The sequence below is a fragment of the Penaeus japonicus genome, unplaced genomic scaffold (genome assembly GCF_977035675.1).
Source record: "Penaeus japonicus unplaced genomic scaffold, GWHDUDI00000001_assembly GWHDUDI00000029, whole genome shotgun sequence".
In the NCBI taxonomy this organism is placed as follows: Eukaryota; Metazoa; Arthropoda; class Malacostraca; order Decapoda; family Penaeidae; genus Penaeus; species Penaeus japonicus.
The window spans coordinates 30525783-30535782 of record NW_028234431.1 but is presented as its reverse complement, the minus strand read 5'-3'; the positions used below and the strand labels follow the sequence as shown (position 1 = coordinate 30535782).

Sequence of the window (10000 nt, the reverse complement as noted above, 5' to 3'; positions counted from 1 at the left end):
CTCCAGGCAAAGGTGAAACACAGAACCACAATAGCTAGTTCCTCGGGGCGTAAGTGTGAGTTCGAGTGCGCTGCTGTTTGCCTGCATTTATTCGAAGGTCTTACGTAAACTACGGGATTTGGTGAGCTGTTTTTTTTTTTTTTTTTTTTTTTTATGTCTCTGGAGGAATTTGGAGGAAGATGATGTCGTTGGTGGAGGTCTTCTTGTGTTTTTGTTTTTTTGTTTTTTTTGCGGGGTGGGGGGGATAATGTTAAATAGCCATCTTGAGCGTTTTATCTTGACCCCCCATCTAACTTTCTTTGTCGAATTACGTAAGGCAAAAGAAAAGGCATACATAACTCGATACGGTATCTAGATTACTAAAAAAAAAAAGCATCTTCTACGCGATGTCACAAGCTAACCGAATTCACACTAATAAAAAAAAATGCGTTGCTTCACACCTCCCTCCGCGTTTCGTCATTATTGCGATTCTCTTCACAGGTAGAGCAACTTTCCGGCGTGGCGTTGGAATGCATCGGCTTTTCCAGCCCTGGCGTTCCGTGACTCGATGGAAAAATTGGATTGACCTTGTGTTCCGGCGACGGTAACCAGCCACCCTGCACGGAGGCGATTGTGTCTTCATCGTACGATTAATTTACCGATTTAGAACCGCCCATGTGTCCGTCCGTCCGTCGCGCCGCCACCCTCGGTGTGAAATACCGGTTCTGTGTGTGGGCTTTCTTCATCTTCATCCCGCTCGCCCGTTCGCCTTTTGATTAGTTAGTGTTTCTTTCGCGTTGGTTTGTTGGATATTGTAATGCTGGGATGGATTTGACGTAGCTGGGATGTGGGATCATGTGCTCAAATCATCCGGAGGAAAGAAAATTTAATGCTTGAAAAGACACGAACGATTTTGTTTTAGCGATCGAGGAAAAAGAACGAAGAGCTGGTGTTAGTCATAGTCTCCGCCACTTGAGTGTAATTGCGGTTTTAGCCACAACAGAGTAGTTAGGAGTAACTTCTCCTCTCCTTTAAGTGAAGTAGTACTACATTTCCTGTTATTATGTACCAAAAGGATATTCCTTTCCTACGAAAAGTGAAGTCCGAGTTCCTAACACGAACATACGTAAATAAACTCCCATAATTCACCACACTGTATACCCTTCAGCGTTCTTAGTCAACACAGTTTTCCCGCCAAAACCGACTATCTTCTCTAAACTTCGCCGCAGTCAGGATTCAAAAAGTTCAAGCCCAGGGATAACAGGTACATTGTCTTAACACGTCCCCAGAATCCCCCTAGCACCATGACCTCCAGAACTCGTGGGAAACTCTTTGACGAAAGGTTCTTAGACACGCGTCCATGAGAACCTGCGCAGTGCTTGGTGTAAGATGGACGGGTTTGCGCAAGATGTAATTCTGTTCACACGGTTTCAAGACGGCGATGACTCCACGCGTGTGTCTTGTAACTCTTCTTGTACATAATGGGTATATAGATGAATTGGCAGATGGAGATGGAAATAGGCAAATAGATAGAAATTAATAGATAGATAGATACACACACACACACACAGATATATATATATATATATATATATATATATATATATATATATATATATATATATATATATATATATATATATATATATATATATACCTACCTATATACAGAAAAGCGGATATGCAGTTAAATTAATATACGGATGTAGATACATACGCGCAAAGGACATTTCCCTTATGTTTTGTATCGATTTTTATAGCCATTAAGAACACGGAAGGAGTATGAATTATTACATAAATTAGGGTATTGTTTAGATTTAAGTGAGGAAACTATTTTGTCACAAAAATTCTCCTTTCATTAATATGTGATACGAAGGATTTTAATGGTAATGATCAAACTCTCTCTCTCTCTCTCTCTCTCTCTCTCTCTCTCTCTCTCTCTCTCTCTCTCTCTCTCTCTCTCTCTCTCTCTCTCTCTCTCTCTCTCTCTCTCTTCTCTCTCTCTCTCTTTTTCTCTCTCTCTCTCTCTCTCTCTCTCTCTCTCTCTCTCTCTCTCTCTCTCTCTCTCTCTCTCTCTCTCTCTCTCTCTCTCTCTCTCTCTCTCTCTCTCTCTCTCTCCATCCCTCTCTCTCTTTCAATGGAGGGAAAAGGTATTCAATATTTTTTCGGTATCGAAATTACGTTATGCAAGGCCTTAAACACATTAGGAACAATGGGGAATGAAATAATATTTAAGCTTATTTCCCTTTGCCAAAGTTTCAAAAGATCTTGGTCATATCGTTAAACATTTCACTGCGGTTGTAAAGATGTCTGGAAGTTTTATTTAGGTGTCATGCATAAGTAAGCCCGCGCGCACACATATACACGCACGCACGCACACGCACACGCACGCACGCACACATATACACACACACACACACACACTCACTCATGCTCATTCACACACTTACTCATTCTCTCACACACACACTCTCTCTCTCTCCCTCTCCCTCTCCCATTCCCCTCCCTCTCCCTCCCCCTCCCTCCCCCTCCCCCTCACCCTCCCCCTCCCTCTCCCACTCCCCCTACCCCACTCCCTCCCCCTCTCCCCCTCCCCCTCCCACTCCCACTCCCCGTCCCACTCCCACTCCCTTTCCCACCTCCCCCTCCCACTCCCTCTCCCCCTCTCCCTAACTCTCCCTCACACACACACAAAAATCACACCACAGCGTCATTCCATCGTCCGAAATCACTCGTCCATTCGCACATTGACGCCAAAGGGTTGCTTGTTATGACACGTTCCGGTTGTTAAGGTCTAATAGCAAACTAGGTCTCCAGGCATCGTTAAGGCTCATTGTTGTGGTTGTTAACTTGTAATGGACACACATTTTTAAGCCCTGGACAAATTCTTCGGCTTTTCGACTACACCGCAAGCATTTTGGCGCATCTGTTGTTGTTTTGTTTGTTTGTTTTCTTTCTGCTTAATGTCTGAGCTTGTAGGAACCTGAATGTGTGATATTTTTTGTTGTTGTTATTGTTATTGTTAGTAGTTGTAGTGCTAGTAGTATTCTATCATTATTATTATCATCACCGTCATTATCATTATCACTACCACCATCATCATCACCATCATCACCACCAAAACCACCACTACCACCACCACCACCACCACCATCACCACCACCACCATCACCCCACCACCCCCACCACTACCACCCCCATCATCATCACCCCCATCACTACCCCCACCACCATCATCATCACCACCATCACCACCACCATCATCACTGCATCCCACCACCACTACCACCACCACCCCACCACCACCATCACCACCACCCCCACCATCATCACCCCCACCACCATCATCACCACCACCACCATCATCACCACCACCACCACCATCACCAAAACCACCATCACCAAAACCACCACCACTACCACCACCATCACCACTACCACCACCATCACCACCACCATCACCACTACTACCACCATCATCACCACCACCACTACCACCACCACCATCATCACAGCATCCCACTCCGTCCGTCCGCCTGTCTTCCCATCGCCGAACGCACGTACTCGATTGCACGCCGGATGGTCATTATCGCAAGCGTCCGGCACATCATCATTGCGTAATGACCTTGATGATGATTCAATATAATATTTCCCTCTCCTCCTCCTCTTACTCCTCCTCCGTCTTCTTCTTCTTCTTCTTCTCCGTCTTCTTCCTCTTCTCCCTTCCTAAGTCCTCCATCTCCTCCTCCTTCTCCTTCTCCTTCTCCTTCTCTTTTCCCTCCCTCCTCTTCCTCCTGCTTCTCTTCTCCCTTCCCCTCCTCCTTCTCTTTTCTCCCTTCCTCCTTCGTCCTCCTCCTCCTCCTCCTCCTCCTCCTCCTCCTCCTCCCCTCCTCCCCCTCCTGCTCCTCCTCCTCCTCCTCCTTCTCCTCCTCCTCCTCCATCTCCTCCCCCTTCCTCTCCCTTCCTTCCGTCCTCCATCTCCTCTCCCCTCCTCCTCCTCTCCTCCTCTTCTTCCTCCTCCTCCTCCTTCTCCTGTGTGATCATAACGTGGGAAAATTTTGATAATTGTCATCAGTATCGCCAGTCCATTAGGTGTGACAGAGGTAGGGGGAGGGGGGAGGGGGGGGAAGTTGAGGAAGTGGTGGAGGGGAAGGGCTAGTTCGAATGGGGAGATAGAAGGAGAGAGGGGGAAAGGGAGGGGAGGGAGAAGTGGGAGGGGGAATGGGAAGTGGAGGAAGCGGGAGTGGGAGGGGAAGTGGAAAGGGGGACGGGGGAGGGGGAAGGGGGACGGGGGACGGGGATAGAAAGGGAGGGGGAGGGGAGTGGGAAGGGGACGGAGGTAGGTAGGGATCGGAGATAGAAAGGGAGAGTGAGAAAGGGGAGAGGGAAAGTAATGAAAGGTAAGAGAAGAAGAAGGGGAGGGGGGGAGGGAGAGAGGAGGGAGAGGTGTTACTTGCGTCACCACTTAAAGTGTTTACATTACGAGAAGGTTATGCGCACGGTTTGTTGTGATGTTGGGCAAGTGGGAGTAATGGGCCGAAATTCCTTTGAAGTGCAATAATTATATTCAACTTGCATAACTCGAAAACTCAAAACATGGTTGCTTTCGCAGTCTGGCACTTGACATTATGCAAAACTGAAATTGTTATTGCATCAATTATAATTTAGAAACGCAAGTAGAAACCCAAAATTCTCTTCGTAAACAATAAATGAACAAATAAAAAAAACAAAACAAAAAAAACAAGAAATAAAAAACTTTACCTGTAAAACCGCTGACAAAACAAACAAATAAATAAATAAACACCTTTTACACCCCGATGAGAACCGACAACAGAACCCGAACACCCAAATGACAGATGACCCATGTAACCAGACGTCTTAAGGACGAGTTCCCTATCTCGTGTCTCATCTCTCTCTCGCTCTCTCGCTCTCTTACAAGCACAGCCGGCGATAAGAAGCGAGCGAGTTGGAAGCGCTCTGACAGGTTCTGACTCACGACGTCTATGGATCAGAAGTCTGGATGATGGCCAGGCTGATTGAGAGACGAAGAGAGTTGAAGGACACGGTAGGACACAGTAGATGATGATGGAGATTGATTGAGAAGAAGGAGGAGGGAGACAGGACACACAGGTAGATAGATAGGAAGGCAGGTAGATAGGAAGGGAGGTAGACAGTGCTAGAGACACAGAATTAAGAAAAAGGGGAAAACAGAGGAATGACTGGATGATACGAAGATAGAATAAAGGAGGGGGATTAATAGAAAGATAAGAATTTAAATACGAAATGTAGTAGATAAGCTCAGTAGAATTCAGTTAAAGTTGAAGTCGGTGATCGGGGGATACAGGGGCAGGGGGCAGGGGAGGGGCTGGTGTTAATTAAAGGCGCCTTGCACAAGCAACAATCCAGCCACCGATAGCATATCAATCAACCGAAAAAGCAACACCAGACCGGAAAAGGAACAAATCGGAACAACGATCTCAACCAACATCAGCTACCACACCCGGAGATCAACCCAAAGAGACAAGCCTGGCACGTGGCAAGCCAAGTTCCATCCGCCCGTGACGCTTCCCGCAAGGTCGTGGGCGGGACTGGCATGCGGTCGTGTCAGATATAAAGCGAACTTAACGCCGCCGCTGCCTCTAATTATACGCAAAAGCGCGGTGTGGTTTCGTTACGTTATCTGCCGAACAGATGGAATCCGCGAGAATCACCGATTGAATGACGTCGTTGTTACATCATAGGTTTTCGAGATGAGTTTGATATCAACTGATTATGTTTCATGACGTAACGGTCATCAGAAAATCCGTAGTGTGATCTTATATTTTAAATACAACTTTATTGCATAGGCATATATTATTATTTCATATTTGATAATATATTTTCCTAGCATAGTTATACCACATCTCATATCTCGATCTACTTTGACAACACGACAACAGAGATTTGTTTTTTTTTCCAGTCTAGATTTATCTACTCCATGTGCGACCTGTTTCTATCCGTCTATATCCATATATCTGTCTTAATATTAGATTTTGTTTAAAAGAATATCCTGACAAATTACCATCCTTCCCAATCCCTCATCAGACACAACACAAGGAAAAAAAAGAGTACACAGAAAGACCACAAAAGTAATGGCGGATTATAGATCCATTTACTTCCTATCTACGAAGCTTCGTTCAGGTGGTTGGCCCTCTGGTGGCACCTCCTCCCCCTCCCCCTCCCCTTCCCGGGTGCCACCTACGGGACAGGTGAGCCCGCAACCTTCGCCCTTCGTCCTAACAAAGGGAAAGGGAGAGGGGCTTCCACCTGGCGAGAGTAATCTTTTATTAATCGACGTGAGTGGTCGAATAGGAGATACCAGGTCGGGGTCTGTAATGTCAGTCGTTTATCGTTTATTCGCTGTCGACCTTACCATTTCTTTTTTTCTTCTTTTGGGATTGTTATGGTAATTCTTTTTAATCGGTTTCATCGGTGATTTTGATTGTGTGCTATGTTGAATCGCCTATGTGAGGGCTAGTAAGTGATTTTTTTTTTTACCATAGGTCTTTTTTTTACCGAAGTTTAATCTAATACCATTGTGTGTGTTTATGTGTGTGTGTGTGTGTGTGTGTGTGTGTGTGTGTGTGTGTCTGTGTGTGTGTGTGTGTGGTGCCATGAGAACGTGTAGGTGCATTATGTCCACGTAACAAGCTTTGCGTAAGGGCAGGCACGGTCCCTCAGCCGCCGATCCGTGTGCTGATCCATGAGAGCTGTGCACCAGGCCGGGACTGAGAGGGCGTGTGTCACCCTGCGAAGGTCACACGCACACACACACACACACACACACACCTCCACGTGCGCACACGGACGTACACGGGTGCCGTCACCACCGCAAGGGGACGTCGGCGGTCAGTTGACGTGTGAGAGGAAAGGCGAGCGGGCGAGCGGGAGTGCGTGAGAGTGGCGTTTTGCGAGAGAAAACTGGGGAGAAGTTAATATGATGGTTAACTCTGGTGTGGTTGACTGGTAGATTTATTCGGTGGTGTGACTCTTGTGTTACTAAAAGGATTCATTATTAGTGTGTTTAATCGCGGATGACTGTGACGGCGATACAGGGTCTTTTGATCCAAACGTGTATTGTTTTTTTAGTGTAGAGAATCGTTGATATTTTTTATTTTGTTTTATTTAAAGACAGATAATACACTGTGATTTATGACTATCATTATCTTCACTGTGATTTATTGGTCAATCGGAGAAATCACACTATTTTCGTCTCCTTGCAAATACAGTTGTGTGTATTCGTGGATAATGCAAAATCATTTTCATTTTCGTTTCCAAATTGTTGATCAGATTATCGTTGCTGTATTGATATATTGCAGAATATCGGTATACGCTGATCAGCACTTTGCTCTTGGGGAATGATCTTAAAAAATATATATATAGTATTTGCCGCGATTGCACATATAGTGTAAATACCAATCAACCTTCAAGAAAAAAAATACTAACATTTAAAAAAAAAATGCTTATCCTTGCCAAAAAAAACAACAACGTTTTCGAAAAAAGTATAAAAATTTCTAACACTGACGAAGGAAAGATATTACCCAGTTCTGATTACAACAGGTGCATATTGTTGATCGGTCTCAAGACCTGTGATTTTCGCCCTAATTGACGTGTAAGGAAGGCCACGAGTGTTGTCAAGCTTACTGACTCAGCCTGATCGACAAAATAGAAGTGTGAAGTGTGATTATCTCAGTGAAGGTCCTGGGCTCCTGTGGTGACCGTATTGCACTGTACTTTACCGTAGTGTGTGGTGGGAAGTGGAGCGAACCGATGATGGTTGTTATGGTTGCAACGAAAATACTTTGGTGGAGGAGGATTGCAAAGTGTTTTATGTAGAAAGAAGTGTTTTTTGGGGGGAGATTTTTGAGGTTGTGTTGATTTTCCGACAGGTGAGTATGATTCGCTCTCTCTATCTATCTATCTATCTATCTATCTATCTATCTATCTTTCTCTTTCTCTTTCTCTCTCTCTCTCTCTCTCTCTCTCTCTCTCTCTCTCTCTCTCTCTCTCTCTCTCTCTCTCTCTCTCTCTCTCTCTCTCTCTCTCTCTTTCTCTCTCTCTCTCTCTCTCTCTCTCAATATATATATATATATATATATATGTGTGTGTGTATGTATGTATGTATGTATGTATGTATGTATGTATGTATGTATGTATATATATTTAAATATACACATATATGTCTATGTTTCACTCTAATCATAGCATCTAATAAGCGATATCGCCGCATGTTTTTCCAACAGGATATAACCGGTATAAGTTATGAAGACCATCTACCAATGAAGGTCTTCCGCGGCACATCCACAAACGAAATTTACAACACAGTGATCAGGACGAGCAATTAACCATCTCGCTACTGCAAATAATTCCTTACTGATTACCCCTCGTGAAGGATTATTCCATTGTTTATTATGATAGATGGAGTCTAGCGTCTGCTATGCTTGCGATAGGTCATCAGAGGTTGTATATCACAAGGAGCACGTAAGGTCATGGGTTCACTGTCTGCCAAGAATTCGTGATAGGTATCCTGACCCCAGAAAGCCTGGGCGAGTGTCATGGGCGTTGTGAAGATGTGTTAGTGGGATGGTATTCACTCGAGGGTTATTTTGCAAACTCCATTTTGAGCTCATTTGATGGCTTATTTGGGTTTTGTTTTGTGTTTTTGTTGTTGTTGTTCGGCATTTGTAAGAGGACTCTTTACGACTTCCAGTTTAATTATCCTGAATTGGGAGAGTTTTTGTTTCTTCTTGTGTGCGTTTGTCGCGGAGGAATATTTACCAAATTCTATTTTAAACTGATTCGAAAGATTTCCGAACACTCTCCTTTGGATTCGATTTATTTTATCAATTCATTTATTAATCTGTCTTGGTGTTGTTCTTGTTTTGCGATCATCTTGATTTCGTAACCTTGGAGAGTCTTACTTCAGAGTCAGGTCATGAGCAAGGTCATCGGGTGGACTGGGCAGAAGGGCTGGAATGCAGGTCGACCTTCACCGAGGCTGCGTTGCGTGTGTGTGTTTGTATGTGTGTGTGTATGAGTGTCTCGTGTTTGTTGTTGTGCTCAGGATTCTGCCCTTCGGAGCTTTCCTATTTGTTTAAAAGATTTATTTGATATATTTGATTTAGTTCGAATAGGATTTAGTAAAGATAGTTCTTTTTGTTCTTGTTACCGGGCTACAAAATAAAAAATAGTAAATCGAGTACGCACAAATTATACCTACAACTAAATTATTTCATCAATATTCGTCCGTTCCTCATTTTTTTAACGTGCCATTCCTGATCGTCTATCAGTTGCAACAAAGAGACCTCGTGCATCCCCCAAAACGATGCAACGTGATCAAAGTCCACCTCGGAGGCGACAACGGACTTCAATACTTGTAAAAAAAACTTTTACAAAGTTATTTGTTACGCAGATATCTTGTTTTTCCTTGTGTAATTTACTTGAGACCCGAAAGTCCCTGTCGGTTGCTCGAGAAACGTGAGATTTATGGAGAACCCGATATATCGATGGAACCCCTTGTGGCAACACTGGTCCACTGACGTCTGCTGATGCTGTTTTGTTTTTTGTGGCCTTTTTTTACGTGTGTTTGGGTGTGATTTTCTCTGGCGTCTGTCTGTTTTGAATTTTATTCGAGTTTATTTTGATGTTATATCATGTTCTGGCTTCCCTTTCTTTGAATTCTCTCTCTCTTTCTTTCTTTCTCTTTCTCTTTCTCTCTCTCTCTCTCTCTCTCTCTCTCTCTCTCTCTCCCTCTCTCCCTCTCTCTCTCTCTCTCTCTCTCTCTCTCTCTCTCTCTCTCTCTTCTCTCTCTCTCTCTCTCTCTCTCTCTCTCTCTCTCTCTCTCTCTCTCTCTCTCTCTCTCTCTCTCTCTCTCAAACCGACATTTTTCCCTAGATCAACACATAACGAATAGAGATCAGTGTTTTTTTTAAGAATTCAATTTGTCTTCAATTTGTTTTTATTCTTTTTCTTTAGTAAAAAA

The 10000-nt window shown here is 44.0% G+C and overlaps 1 protein-coding gene across 28 annotated transcripts in view; it reads left to right on the top strand.

Moving 5' to 3' along the window:
* LOC122266900 (uncharacterized) overlaps positions 1-10000 on the top strand; it is a 169295-nt gene that overhangs the window by 120121 nt on the left and 39174 nt on the right. For 2 of the 28 annotated variants that reach the window (XM_043036851.2, XM_043036844.2), the window contains exons 1-2: positions 6871-6908; positions 7579-7907. The exons of 16 other annotated variants lie outside the window; for them this stretch is intronic. The gene's annotated coding sequence lies outside the window, so the exon portion shown is untranslated. Of the gene's footprint in view, positions 1-6869; positions 6985-7566; positions 7908-10000 lie in introns of those variants that run through there. 10 more of the 28 variants (XM_086554244.1, XM_043036843.2, XM_086554245.1 and 7 more) reach the window with 9 other exon arrangements.